The sequence below is a fragment of the Haliaeetus leucocephalus genome, unplaced genomic scaffold (assembly GCF_000737465.1).
Source record: "Haliaeetus leucocephalus isolate CR32 unplaced genomic scaffold, Haliaeetus_leucocephalus-4.0 Scaffold51, whole genome shotgun sequence".
NCBI classification, from domain to species: domain Eukaryota; kingdom Metazoa; phylum Chordata; class Aves; order Accipitriformes; family Accipitridae; genus Haliaeetus; species Haliaeetus leucocephalus.
In genome coordinates, this window is record NW_010972487.1 from 3,376,984 (window position 1) to 3,389,478 (window position 12,495).

The 12,495-nt window shown below is 43.4% G+C and overlaps 1 protein-coding gene across 7 annotated transcripts in view; it reads right to left on the reverse strand.

The window, feature by feature from the left end:
* REEP1 (receptor accessory protein 1) overlaps window positions 1-12,495 on the reverse strand; it is a 70,153-nt gene that overhangs the window by 42,512 nt on the left and 15,146 nt on the right. The gene's annotated exons all lie outside the window — the stretch shown is intronic.

Here is a 12,495-nt window from a genome sequence, read left to right on the forward strand (position 1 = left end):
ATTTTTTTTCCCTGTCCGTTAAATGTGTTCCTTGCACTAGTAAAAAGCAACAGGATTTGATTTAAGCTTGAATGCACTAAGTACAGTACAGGAGTGATTTTACATCACTGAATTCAGAGAAACTATTGCCAGTGACATGAATGAAGAGCAGGGATTCAGGTTGACTTTTCTTTTGCAATGGTTTCCATAGCTGTACCTTATGAGTTACACACAAAACAAAACGAACCAACCAACCAAACAAAAAACAAAAAAGGCCACTGCACTTTTAAAAGGAAATTAAAAACCTGATTTCAAAATAATGTACTGTGACACCAGGAATATAGGAGTATTGCTTTCAGAGGCAGGACAAAATGAGAATCATTTGTCTAAAATCCCTTCCATCTCTGTTCAATAGTCTGAAAAGCCAGCAGAGGATAAAGCAACATCCAAGTTCTATTGGCGCAAGGGTTTGAATACTGGGACCTTATCCTACATTAAATCTGCTAAAGGGAAGAGCCCTGTGCTGTTTGGTAAAGTCGATTTGGGCTCATCAAAGGAGGAGGAATTTGGTCACCAAGATATGCCAACAGGATTAGGCATAAAAATCCCAGCTCTACTGTTCTTTCAGACAGTTTCCTTCCATTTTCAAGTCTGAAAGGGATGCTGTCAGCTTTAAGATTTCATGTGAGAAAGAAATAAGGAACTGCAAGTTAAAAATAGCACTACTGAGAAAAAAACTTTGAGAATTTTTTATACTAACTCCTCTCTGCATCGCTGCCTAGCTGCTTATTCACTTCGATTATTCTGGACATAAGCATAGGCTTGTCAAAACCACTTAGCCCTGCCTAGGTTTCAGACAGTTTTATTCAATGCAGTAGGATGATGCTGCAAAGTCTGAATTTAATAGATTGCAGGGGAATGTCTATGGGCTTGCAACTACCCCTCTTTCCACCAGAGCTTTTGCTTTAAATTCATACAGTTGTTTCTGCTGCTCTTGGGAATGGAAATGATCAATATTTCAATCCCTAACTGTGGAGCCACATAGACCTGCAGTCATCTTTTCCATCCTGCCAGTGGCAATTGTGTGCTGTGGGACCCATAATTACAGTGGAGTCCATTACGTGTATAAGACATTAAAAATTAACACTCAGGGATATGGTGTACCATCGTACTTCCCGTAGCTCAAGAAGATATTTGTGAAAGAATGGGGTGAGGCAGCACACATCTTGATTTCCAAAGCAGTGACTGAAGACAAGACAATTTGCCTGCTATTCATCATGCTTACTGTAGCATAGCTTAGCAAAACCTGAAGCACAATGCAGACTTCTGAAAAGCAGGTACTGAGTGAGGAGATTCAGTATCACACTGGCTTCAAAAAGCTTTGCTGGAAACACTCAGCTCTGAACCTATTTCACCCACAGGGGCTGTGCTATATGCAGGGATTAGATACAAATGCTCAGAAAGATTTGGGGAAACAAAACGCATTTTTGTCCCTTGCAGTATCTTAAAAAACAGCAACACCAGCTAAGGCAAGGAAGAACACACAGACAATAGCTTGATCCTGTTCTCACTGAAGCTAATAACAAATATTCCCTCTGAGTTCTATGGTAGCAGGAGCTAATCCAGAGAATTTTGACCTCACAAAAGGAAGAAAGCTCCACAATATTCAGAAACTAACAGCCAAGCACATGAATAACGTTTCTGGCTCTACTTATAAGTACCACTGCATTTCTGTCCTTCCTTCTTGGCCCAGGGTTGGCTGCTACCTTACACTTTTATTTCCTGCAAATAATCACTGAATGACTGATAATTCGTTTCCTCAGTTTGTGCTGGTAACAGAAAGTAACTGGAAGCAAACAGTTTACAGGATCACTAGAATAGAATTAGTTGCAGACAATAAACACTTGAAAAAAATTCCTGTGACGGAAGGAAACTGTGCAATACTTTTGCATACGGAGAGCAAGAGACAGTTAATAGGTGATGCGCTCTCCCTAAACTGGAGATTGAGAGTTTCACTGATTTGCCTTGTAATGTGTTGTGTGCATATATGGACATTTATTACTGCCATGGTTTACCCGACCGAAAGCTGTTTTAAGGAATGTTGGATCACAGTCTTGTCATTGCTGTAGCTTACTATGTGGCTTGGAGTCACTTAAGCTCTGGGTACACCATACAAACAGAAGCTAAAAGACATTCAGGCATTTCTGTAAAGCATGTTCAGGAGGTAAATCTCTCGCTTTGGAGACAAATACCTGCACATAGGCATATTTCAGTCTTCACTGGGCTTTGGATCAGGCTTGAATACAATTGATTTAATTCAAACACACACATCAATCCTCTATCTCTTCCCTTAGTTCCTCTCCCCTGCTGTAGACAACACTTCTCTCTTCACCCTCATCCAAGGTTCCTGTGTAATTAAAGTTATCATTGATTCCTGCCTTCCTTCATCCCCATGCTCAGACTGTTGCCAGATCACTCCTTCTGCACACTACACACAAAACCAAGGCTGATTCTTTGTCCCTCTGCCCAAGCCACTAAGTCATTCCTTGCCCAAGCCTCACTTCTAGCCTCCCTTGTGTGCTTTACAGATCTCTACCCTACCTGGATGCACCAGTGTTTAAACCTCTTCCCCCTGCCTCTTAAACACACATGCACTCAGAGGTTACCCTTGCCTACCAAGCTGAAATAATATTCTTATCCTTGCCTTCCAGGGCCTGAAAAATGTTGTTGCTCCTACCTACTGTTCATTGGGTCTTTTATCACGTCCCACCTCAGTCCCTTCTCTCCTTTAATGACTGTAGTGCCACCAGCTTCTTACTCTGCTGTTCCTTGTAAGTCTTCTCCCACACCCTGGAGCTCCTGTGCTCCTTGTTCCTCCATTGCATATCAACCCACTGCACCTAAACCAAGCTGTTCCCTGACAGTTAACCTGACAGCCCACAGTTTGCGAGGTAGCAGCCCAAGCCATGCAAATTCCAACCAAGCCATTCCCCAGTTCCTCCTCATCTCTCTAATCATCTTCTGCAACACTCCAGTTCTACCTGATAATCTCTGAACCACACCCACAGGACCTTCAGCTTTCCTCACACATCACCAAAATCACAGCACAGACCCTCAGTTCCCTCCTACAACTACCAGCTGACCTGGGAACGACATGTGCTATGACTCCTTCTGTGGTACATGCATTGACTGCTTCACTGGTGTCTGCCAGCTGGCAAGCCAATTAACAACCTACCTATGGAGTTAACACTGCAGCTTTTACCTCCTGACAGGCACTGCTATAAGACAATCTCCTATCCAGCAGCTAATTCTTACAAGTAATGTAGAAACTTAATATTTGAGACCTCTCAGACCCATCTATTTTGGCCACAATCATTTTGCAGATCCCAAAGTTAGCAGCAGTGGAAAAACAGATTGTTTAAGCCTCATTTCCTTAGGAAACCAGGCTACAAATACAGAGTCAATCCACTCCCCACCCATTTCCATCTTTCAAAGCTCCTTTGAATAGCTATGTACCCTGGAAAGCCTTGGCTCTTCTATCCTCTGTGCAAAAGCAGAAGCAGACATTCTGATCAGCAAACCAGGGACTCCCAGAGCTTCATGTAGTAGTTGCTACATTTAAAGCTACTGAGATGTGTTCGTACAGTCTCGCCTAAAACAAACACATACCCTCAGGGTATAGGGAAAGGCAAGGAAGTAGTGACTGTCCTGGTTTCGGCTGGGATAGAGTTAATCTTCTTTCTTGTAGCCAGTATAGTGTTATGTCTTGGACTCAGTATGAAAAGAACGCTGGGAACACACTGATGTTTTCAGTTGTTGCTAAGTAGTGTTTAGACTAAGTCAAGGGTTTTTCAGCTTCTCATGCCCAGCCAGCAAGAAGGCTGGAGGGGCACAAGGAGTTGGGAGGGGACACAGCCAGGGCAGCTGACCCAAACTGGCCAAAGGGATATTCCATACCATGTAACGTCGTGTCCAGTATATAAACTGGGAGGAGTTGGCCTGGGGGGGTGGGGATCGCTGCTTGGGAACTAACTGGGCATCAGTTGGCAAGTGGTAAGCAATTGCATTGGGCATAGCTTGTTTTGTATATTCCAATTCTTTTAGTATTATTGTTATTTTATTGTTATTATCATCATTATTAGTTTCTTCCTTTCTGTTCTATAAACTGTTCTTATCTCAACCTATGCGTTTACCTTTTTCCTTCTGATTCTCTCCCCCATCCCACTGGGTGGGGGGGAGTGAACAAGCGGCTGCATGGTACTTAGTTGCTGGTTGGGGTTAAACCACGACAGTGACATTCATCAGTGAGTTAGGAAAAGCTCACTTGCAGCCCTAAACAAATAAACACAACAGTCTAACAATTCTTACACTGCTCCATGCTGGAGGTCTACATCAATTACAATTGCCTTGAAAAAGGACAAAGCAGCAGCTGTGAAGAAATCACTGAAGAGTCAACTAATTGTGCAACAGGAGGCAAAAATCTAAGTAAAAGTTTAGTCTGCCTAAAGAATAGGATAAGGATTAATGCTGAACATCTTATAATCCTATTAGGCACATCAGCAGCAGCAATCCCCAATCTGGACTGCTACGTGCGCTTCTGGTCATTCTTTGTCAGAAGGGACATGGCAGAGGCAGAAGAGGAAAGGAGAAGGGCAACGAAAGCGTGTGGAAATGCACTGGGGAACATCTACAGGAGCAACTGTAAATGCTGCCGTTGTTTCTTCTGCAGCAGAGGCAAATAACTGAGGTTATTTGCTCCTACTCCTGATCCAGTATAAGGGGATGTTCAACTGAATCAGGAGAACAAAGTCAAAAAGGAGAGGAGAAACCCTCACCAGGAGTTAATCTGTGGAACTGAATAACTGTATTCGTATAGTTATATTACGTAGGATTTGGGGTTTGGGTTTGGTTTTCATTATTCAAGTTCACAACTAAATGAGACAGGAAAGGACTAAATTCCCCATATTGTGGGGTTTCCTGATTATCAGGGGAATATCAGGGGAATGAGTTGCTTTAAAGCAATTGAACTGTTAGCTCCTCTTTAGCAATCTGTCATATTCTAGGGGAGCAGCTGCACCATCACCAAACCTCCTTCTGTCTCCACTTACCAGCACAGCCACAGCCAGCCCTGGCTATTATATCCTTCTATTCCTTCTCAGGATCTGCTAGTGCAGTGATCTGACCATCACAGAGCACAGGCTAACCCAGATGTGACAATATTCCTAACAGCATCTAGGTTATAGCCTGGGGATCGATCAAAGCTGCTACCAGGACCTGGGAGGGCCCCACATGACATCTTGAGTTCTGATGATTTGGTCATGCTATTTTCCTCATGAGAGACCTGATCCTACAGCCGTTTACCTGTAAAATTAACTCTCACATTCCAGTATAGCAGCCACTGAAAAAAATGGAAAGACTCTCAGCGATTCTCAGGAGTACTGGCCAGGACTCAGGTTACTTCCAGAAATGCCTGCCTATCCATTCTCTTGAGTATAGTATTTTTAACCACACAGGTACTTTCTGGATGGTAACTTACTGTTACAAATATACCAGCACATTGCTGTCCACATCCCAAGCCATCCAATTTTTGCTCATCTAGTTACCATGCCACCAGCGGTGTTTGGGCTGCCCAAACATTTAGAACATTGTACTACTACAACACAAATAGAACAGCCCTTATTTTGCCCATAAATAACTAATGTTTCCATATCATCAGCACACAGCAGCCAAGATGGCAAACTTCTCAAACACAGGGATGGACACATTTAGGAACCACTGAAATATTTCCTATTTTCTCAATATGTTCACTGGCTAGTGTGTGCTTCTTACGCACAGAGCAGCAGCTGAGCTGTCACCACGCCAGCATTCCTCGCTGAAACCACCACGAAGGGTGCCAATAGGTTTGCATTCCTTATTATCAGTCCTAATTAATGTTCACACAGTGCCACAGATTAAAAATAAACGGCACTGTCTTTGTACCAAAGGTTCCCAGCTTAATCCAATAGCTGGAGATGTGAAAATAAGCAGTGCACAAGGTCAGGGAAAGGGTTAATGCAAGCCCCTTCACAGGCCAAATGCCTGATATCCAGGAACTGGCTGGGGTGGAGGAAGCACCAGCTGCAGAGGAGGCTCCAGGCTGGTATTCCCCAGGAGATGGCTCCCGCAGATTCTTTGTGGTCATTTTGCAGCAGAATAGGTCCTGCACAGTGGCTCCAGGGCAGTCAGGAACTTTCCTCTTCACCCTCAGGGTGACAGCTGACGCCATCCCTACCCCAGGGGCCCCAGGAGATGTGGCTACCAGGACATGCCAGCCTGATGCCCCAATACACTCTGAGAATACCAAAGGTGCACACAGTGCCTCAGTTACAAAAACATCCCCCAAGGAAAGCACTGGGCTCTGGCACCTCTGAGACAGATCAGGCTCACTTCCAACTCCATTTGCAACTCGAATCAAACAGCCTTGCAGGGTTGGTGCAGTGCTGCCGAGGACAACCATGCAGCTATACCCGTGTCACTCGGGCGGTCATGCACTGCCTCCACAGGTATTTATCAAGGTGTAAAGCCCAGCATGTCCCTCTGCTTTAGGAAACATTCCTCCCCAACTCCTCGGTGGGTGACCCGCTTAGCAATTCTGAGCTGCTGAGACCTTGCCCTCACGAGCACTCTGAAGCACCCTGCACACCCACAGTGCTGAGGAAACAAAGGGCAGGCCCAGGAGAACTCATTGTCTAATATAAAGATGCTCCGCTTTCCATCCAGATCCACCTCTGACTTCTTAGCCAGACTACTACAGAAGCAAACTGCAAACTTCACCTTGGTTAACGTAACCTAACGGCTGGCGAAACCTAATCTCTCCTCTTGGTGTAACTGTGGGGTAAAGGGACACCCGACTGTCCTTCCAGCAGAAATAGCAAGAGCAATGGTTGTCCTTGATGTTTCTAATTTAAGCAGTCTTGATCTTCCCAAAGCAGCACATACTCCTCTCCAGTTGACAGCACCTTTTTTTTACCCCCCTCAGCCAGGGCACTCCTCACATGGGAGCTGGAAGACAGCCAGGCACAAACAGGTGAAGAGATGTGGCAAGGGGGACGGGTGGAGGAAGTGGCCTTGGCCAGCCTGGAGCTATCATACAACTATTACATTTACTCACATTGAGATCCTACATCCAGACTTGTCTAAAGAAGCTAAACGTGATTTCCTTTTCCCCACTTCCTGTTACAGGCAGAAGACAGAAATGCTAAAATAACAAAAGTACTGATGGAGAGACCTTGTAAAATATTGGGATTGTTGAGATAATACACGTGATGACTACTAAAACATGACATTCCTACTAAAACTACCAGCAGTGAAAGGTCTCACAGGGTTGATATTTACACTAACACCCTTGAGTATCATATTTAAAGCCCAACCAAGATTAAGCAGGTACTTCACCCTTACCAGGGTTATTGTTCCAGGCTATCTTCAAACTCAGGCAGAATCACATCAGTTTACACAGAAGCTAATGCTTCGAAGTTTTCTTTACAGTGCTTCAGAACAGAAAAGGCCTGTGTAGTTGCTATAAACATACCCCACGGCTCTGCAGCTATTTTAGGAAGCAAATTTATTGCAGGTAGATGGCTTACTAAGCTGGTCTGTTCTACTTCACACTACCTTTAGTGGAGCTGCCTGGCCCAGTGGAGATGGGCTGCTGATGAGCAAGGGGAATTTGTTTGCCCCTGAGGCAATACTTTAAAGGAAGTGTCTTCGTAGAGAGCATATAGGACTGGTGTGGGGTGAGAAGCCACAGGTCGATAGGAATGCTGCGCCTGGCACACGCCACAAGGCTCCCAGCAGCTGCCTACAAGAGATAATATTTCGTGGGCCTCATCCAAGGCATCTGCCCTGTCGCTGCTCCTCCCCTCAGCTCAGCAGGACTGCAGAAGAAAGCAGTCCATGGCACTGAACCTTCTCCCAGTGCTGGCACAGCCCACCACTTCATTCAGACCCTTTTGGGGGAGAAGAAATAATTCAAAGTGCAATGCTGAGGGGAGTAAAATCTGTGCCTTTTAGAGAAGAAAACAGTCTCTGCTATGTGACCGGGTCAGAGCAGCCTCACTGCTCCAAAAAGGCAGGGCTTAGCATCTGTGTGCCCCTCATGTTTTCTCTATCCAGTAGTGACCGTACAGTTCCTGCTTTGAGAGCCCTGTCTTTTTCCAAGCCAAATAAATGGCAATTTGAAAACTAAATGGTATGTTTTAGATGGGAAGGGCTGCTTTTCCTGACTCTGGAGAGGAGGATGTTTATGTGGAAAAAGGCTTTTTTAGAAGCATTGACATTATATTCCAGAGATGACAGATGGTCTAAAATCTGTATTGTGAGTTAGCCTACAGATTTATGGTAGGCTCATGATACAAAAGGAACACAGAGAGACATATAACCTAACCAAACTAACTTCTAGGCTAAAAAAGGTATAAAATACAGATTGCACATCAACAAAACAGCTCTGCATTATTTTCATAGAAAACCACAAAAATCATGCTGCAAGTATTATTTTGGAGTTATTTTAACTGATGTTATGTGACGTGACTTTTAGGGAGCGTAAACATGTACAGAAATCCCTATTTAGAGCATAATCCTACATTCTGTGTATCCAAAAACTCAGTGCAGGTTATGGTTTGATGATGAAAGTCTTCCATAAGTGCTACCACTGTCTGAGGAGGTGGTGAGAAACACAAAAGCTCTTGTTTGTCTATTCCTCACTGAAAGACAGCTTTAGACTTCTAGTGTTGTACTCATGGGACAGAAAACAGGAATAAAAAATTAAATGAAACTATAACTCATCCAAATCAATTGCAACATGATCTCCTTAGAGTAACATTACTTTGGCTTTCCAGGGACAGAATATTACTAGAACTGTTTAACTAAGTGCAAGGAATATTTTAGCTCACCAATGTAATTCAAAAATCAAACCAAAAGACCTCTTTGGCCCAAATATTCAGCGAAAACCATGAAAAATGTTGACTTCCCACGGGTTACCAATGGTTCAATCCACTGAAACAAATCAAGCAGTCCCAAGGCTGCTCTGAGTAGTACCAGGTAACAGAGATCTCTGCAAGCTCTTGGAGGAGGATGGAAACCCCAGTTAGATCTCTACACTAGCTGAGGAGAGCAGTTTGGTATAGGCTCAGGTATCAGGCACTGTCATGGCCAGCTTGGTGCAAGACAGCCTGAGGAGAACATCTTACTATTGTCTGGACATTTCTATAAATATGCTAGTAAATTAACAATAAACAGCATAACTCCTTCCATCACTAACTGACCTTAACTTCTTACATCTCTGAGGACTCTAGAACATTAACCAGAAAAAAACTAGAAGACCAAACATTTGGAAGGACCAGCCACATTGAAAACACGTGGGACCCAACTCAGTCATAAGCTCTATGTTTCAGAGCTGGTATCTAACTCCTAGTTAAGTAAAAAAAACAACCAAACAACCTCACACCCACCTTTAAAACATCTCTTCTCATTTTGATAACACATTTCAAAGAAGGATTTCAAAGTGCAGTATAAATATTAGTGACTTCAGTATCAAAGCTGATTGCATTTCCATTGATTTCTGATTATTTCTATTTCATTAGTGTTTTATGTCTATTTTGAATGATAAGGACAGTGAGACCCAACTGAAATTATACAGGAAGCTCATGTCAGAGACATGAACAGTACCAAATTTTCAACTCCAGTTTAAAAGCAAGAGTGTAGGAAAACTAAGGCAAGATGATTCTGCAGGTAATTTCAGAATATTCAGACCATCTTAATGCTTTCGTTAGTACGGGTATCAGAATGCCACATGCTATATATAACAGCTGTGACATTGCAGGGAGTTCACGGGCCATGCAAGCCACATTTCTCTTTCTGGCCCACAGACACAGACTGGTATTTCTTCTGGGTACTATAACAACATTTTAGGGAGGGGCTAGGCACCTGCTTTTTCACTAGGACCTCCATAATGTTTTTAAAAAAGTAAAGAAAGGAAAATGAGACACTGTCATACAGCCTGAAAAAGATAAGAGTTCTAGTCTTTTCTCATATGCATTTGACAAGGATTTCTAGTGTGAATTTAATACAGTTCCTTCCTCCAGGGTCTTTTCTCATTTCATTCATTCTTTTTAATCCCTCAATTTTATATGGTTAATAACAGCATCTTAATGAAATGCATGGTACAAATGAGATAAACAAGGAGGGAGAGATCTCCAGCTGGAGCTAAACTGATACAGAGCAGCCTCCAGTCTAACCTAGACATAAAGGAGAGGAAATCAGATGGAAATAAGCCTCTGTACTGAAGCCACGGATCACTAATGAATAATCAATCGGGGCTTCTGGCTACACCTCTGCATTCAGCTTCAACTACCAGTAAAATTATTTGTCTCTAATTAAAATAAATTAGAACAAAAATGACCATTTAGTGGTTAATGCTAAATCACAGTCTTAGGATAAGTGATAAAAACGAGCAGGTAGGGCAGCCTAAATAATACCCTGACCTGGCACCTCTTAGTGCTGTCCCAGGACAGCATCAGCCCCATGGGGGTGACACCCATCACAATGAGTTAATGGGAGAGGCTTTCCAGAACACCTTACAGACTGGGGGTGGTTAGTACCTACAGGGGTATGAGACTCATTATGGAATACATGGGCAGATGGTGGACTAGGGCTCACATGTGAAATGAAAAGCACACCTATGTGACAGTACAGTGGTACCCTACTTAGTCTTGTTTCACATCTTGTTCCTTCACATGCTAGTCCACAATGGTCAGGATGTAAAATACCTACCGAATCTCCTGAAGTTCTCCTGAAGAACATAGGGGACAGCCAACACTTTGGCTTCTGTGCTACCAAGGAGCTTCATCAATAGTGCTCATTGGAGAGTAAAAGAACAAACTTCTTCCAGGGTTGACTCTGGAGGAACCAGACTCACCCAGCACCTAAGGAGCAGCACCGATCCCCTGCCAGATGTAAATCATCAGCCCATTTTCTCCTGTATCAACAAACACCAGCTTAGGTATTAAAAAAAGCCCATCAACACTAAACCAAACCATTGTAAACATCTTTCTTCCCCACACTCTCCCATCTCAGAAGAGAAAGAGCAAAACTCATGTGACATACCATTTAATGTACTACTGGTAATTGTTCAAGTGAAAGAATGGTGAATGTAATAAAAGAACTAGAAATGTGTCCTTTAGACTAGAATCACAGAGTAATTCAAGTAGGAAGAGATCTCTACAAGTCTTTAATCCAAAACAGGGCCAACTTTGAGTTTACATCAGGTTGCTCCAGGCCCTGTCCTGTCAAATTTTCAGTATCTCCATCTCTGGACCCCTGTTCTTTATATCTAAATAGAATTTCCTTTGCTGCAACTTGTTTCCATTGCATCTCAACTTTTCGCTGTGCGCCTCCACAAAAAGCCTGGCTCTATCTTCTCTGTAACAACCCACCATGTTTTTGAAGATGGCAATAAGATCTCCCCTTTGCCGTCTCTTGTTCAGCCTGCACAAACTCAGCCCACTCACCTCTCCTGGTGCACCATGTGCTGCAGTCCCCTTCCTCCGGACTAACTGCAATTTGCTGGTGTGCTCCTTATCCTAGGGAGACCCAAATGGGTTAAGCTACTCCAGCCAGACACTCTCTCACACTTGTCAAATAGAGGGGAACAATCACTTTTCTCAATCTGCTAGCTAACCCTCTTACTGAACCAATCCTGTATCGAGACCTGGAAGAGAACAGCACTGCACCCTTCCCTTCATCAGAGGTGCAGAAGAGCCAGGGACCCACTCCCTGAATGATGAAGAGACCTTTCCTTGCTGCTTGGAGAACCTTCTTGCTCAGCCACACCACACCCTTTTCTTCGCAAGTGCTGCTGTCCCCAAGGAGCTAAGCTTGGGCCATAGTATGACAATAACAGATGTCACGCTACAGCAGGACTCCAAAAGTGCTCTTTTTAGCTTACTCCGAATGAGATGTTGCAGTAGTACAAACCTCACTTACCTACCTGTAAAACAAAACTTGACTGCCAATGGAAGTATGTGAAGAGTAGTACCACACTGTCTTAATTGTGGGACTTAACACAGAGATTCTCTTGCTCAGCCATTTTTGGTGAGCTAGAAGAACAGCTAGATTTCCCATATCTCTACAGCCACATATTCACAGTGTAAGGCTTTGTGTCATTAACTGTGCAGCATTGCTGTGAAATACAATGGTTTTATGGTAATGCTGTTGCATGATCTATTCTTACATAAAGCCACTAGTAGGGAGGTCATTATCAGCTTATTTACTTCTATGGCAAACACCACAGCCCACGGTACCTATCTGGAGATAAAATGACACATCATTTCCTTTGCTGGAGCTGGGAACCTCGAAGAGAAAGTAAATTACCCATACACATGGCTAATAGTCATGCTATGATAATTTTTAAAAGGATCAGAGGCTGCAATGTCCAGCAAAGCCTTGACTGAGCTAAAACTTATTTAAAGGGCTTCCTTAAAT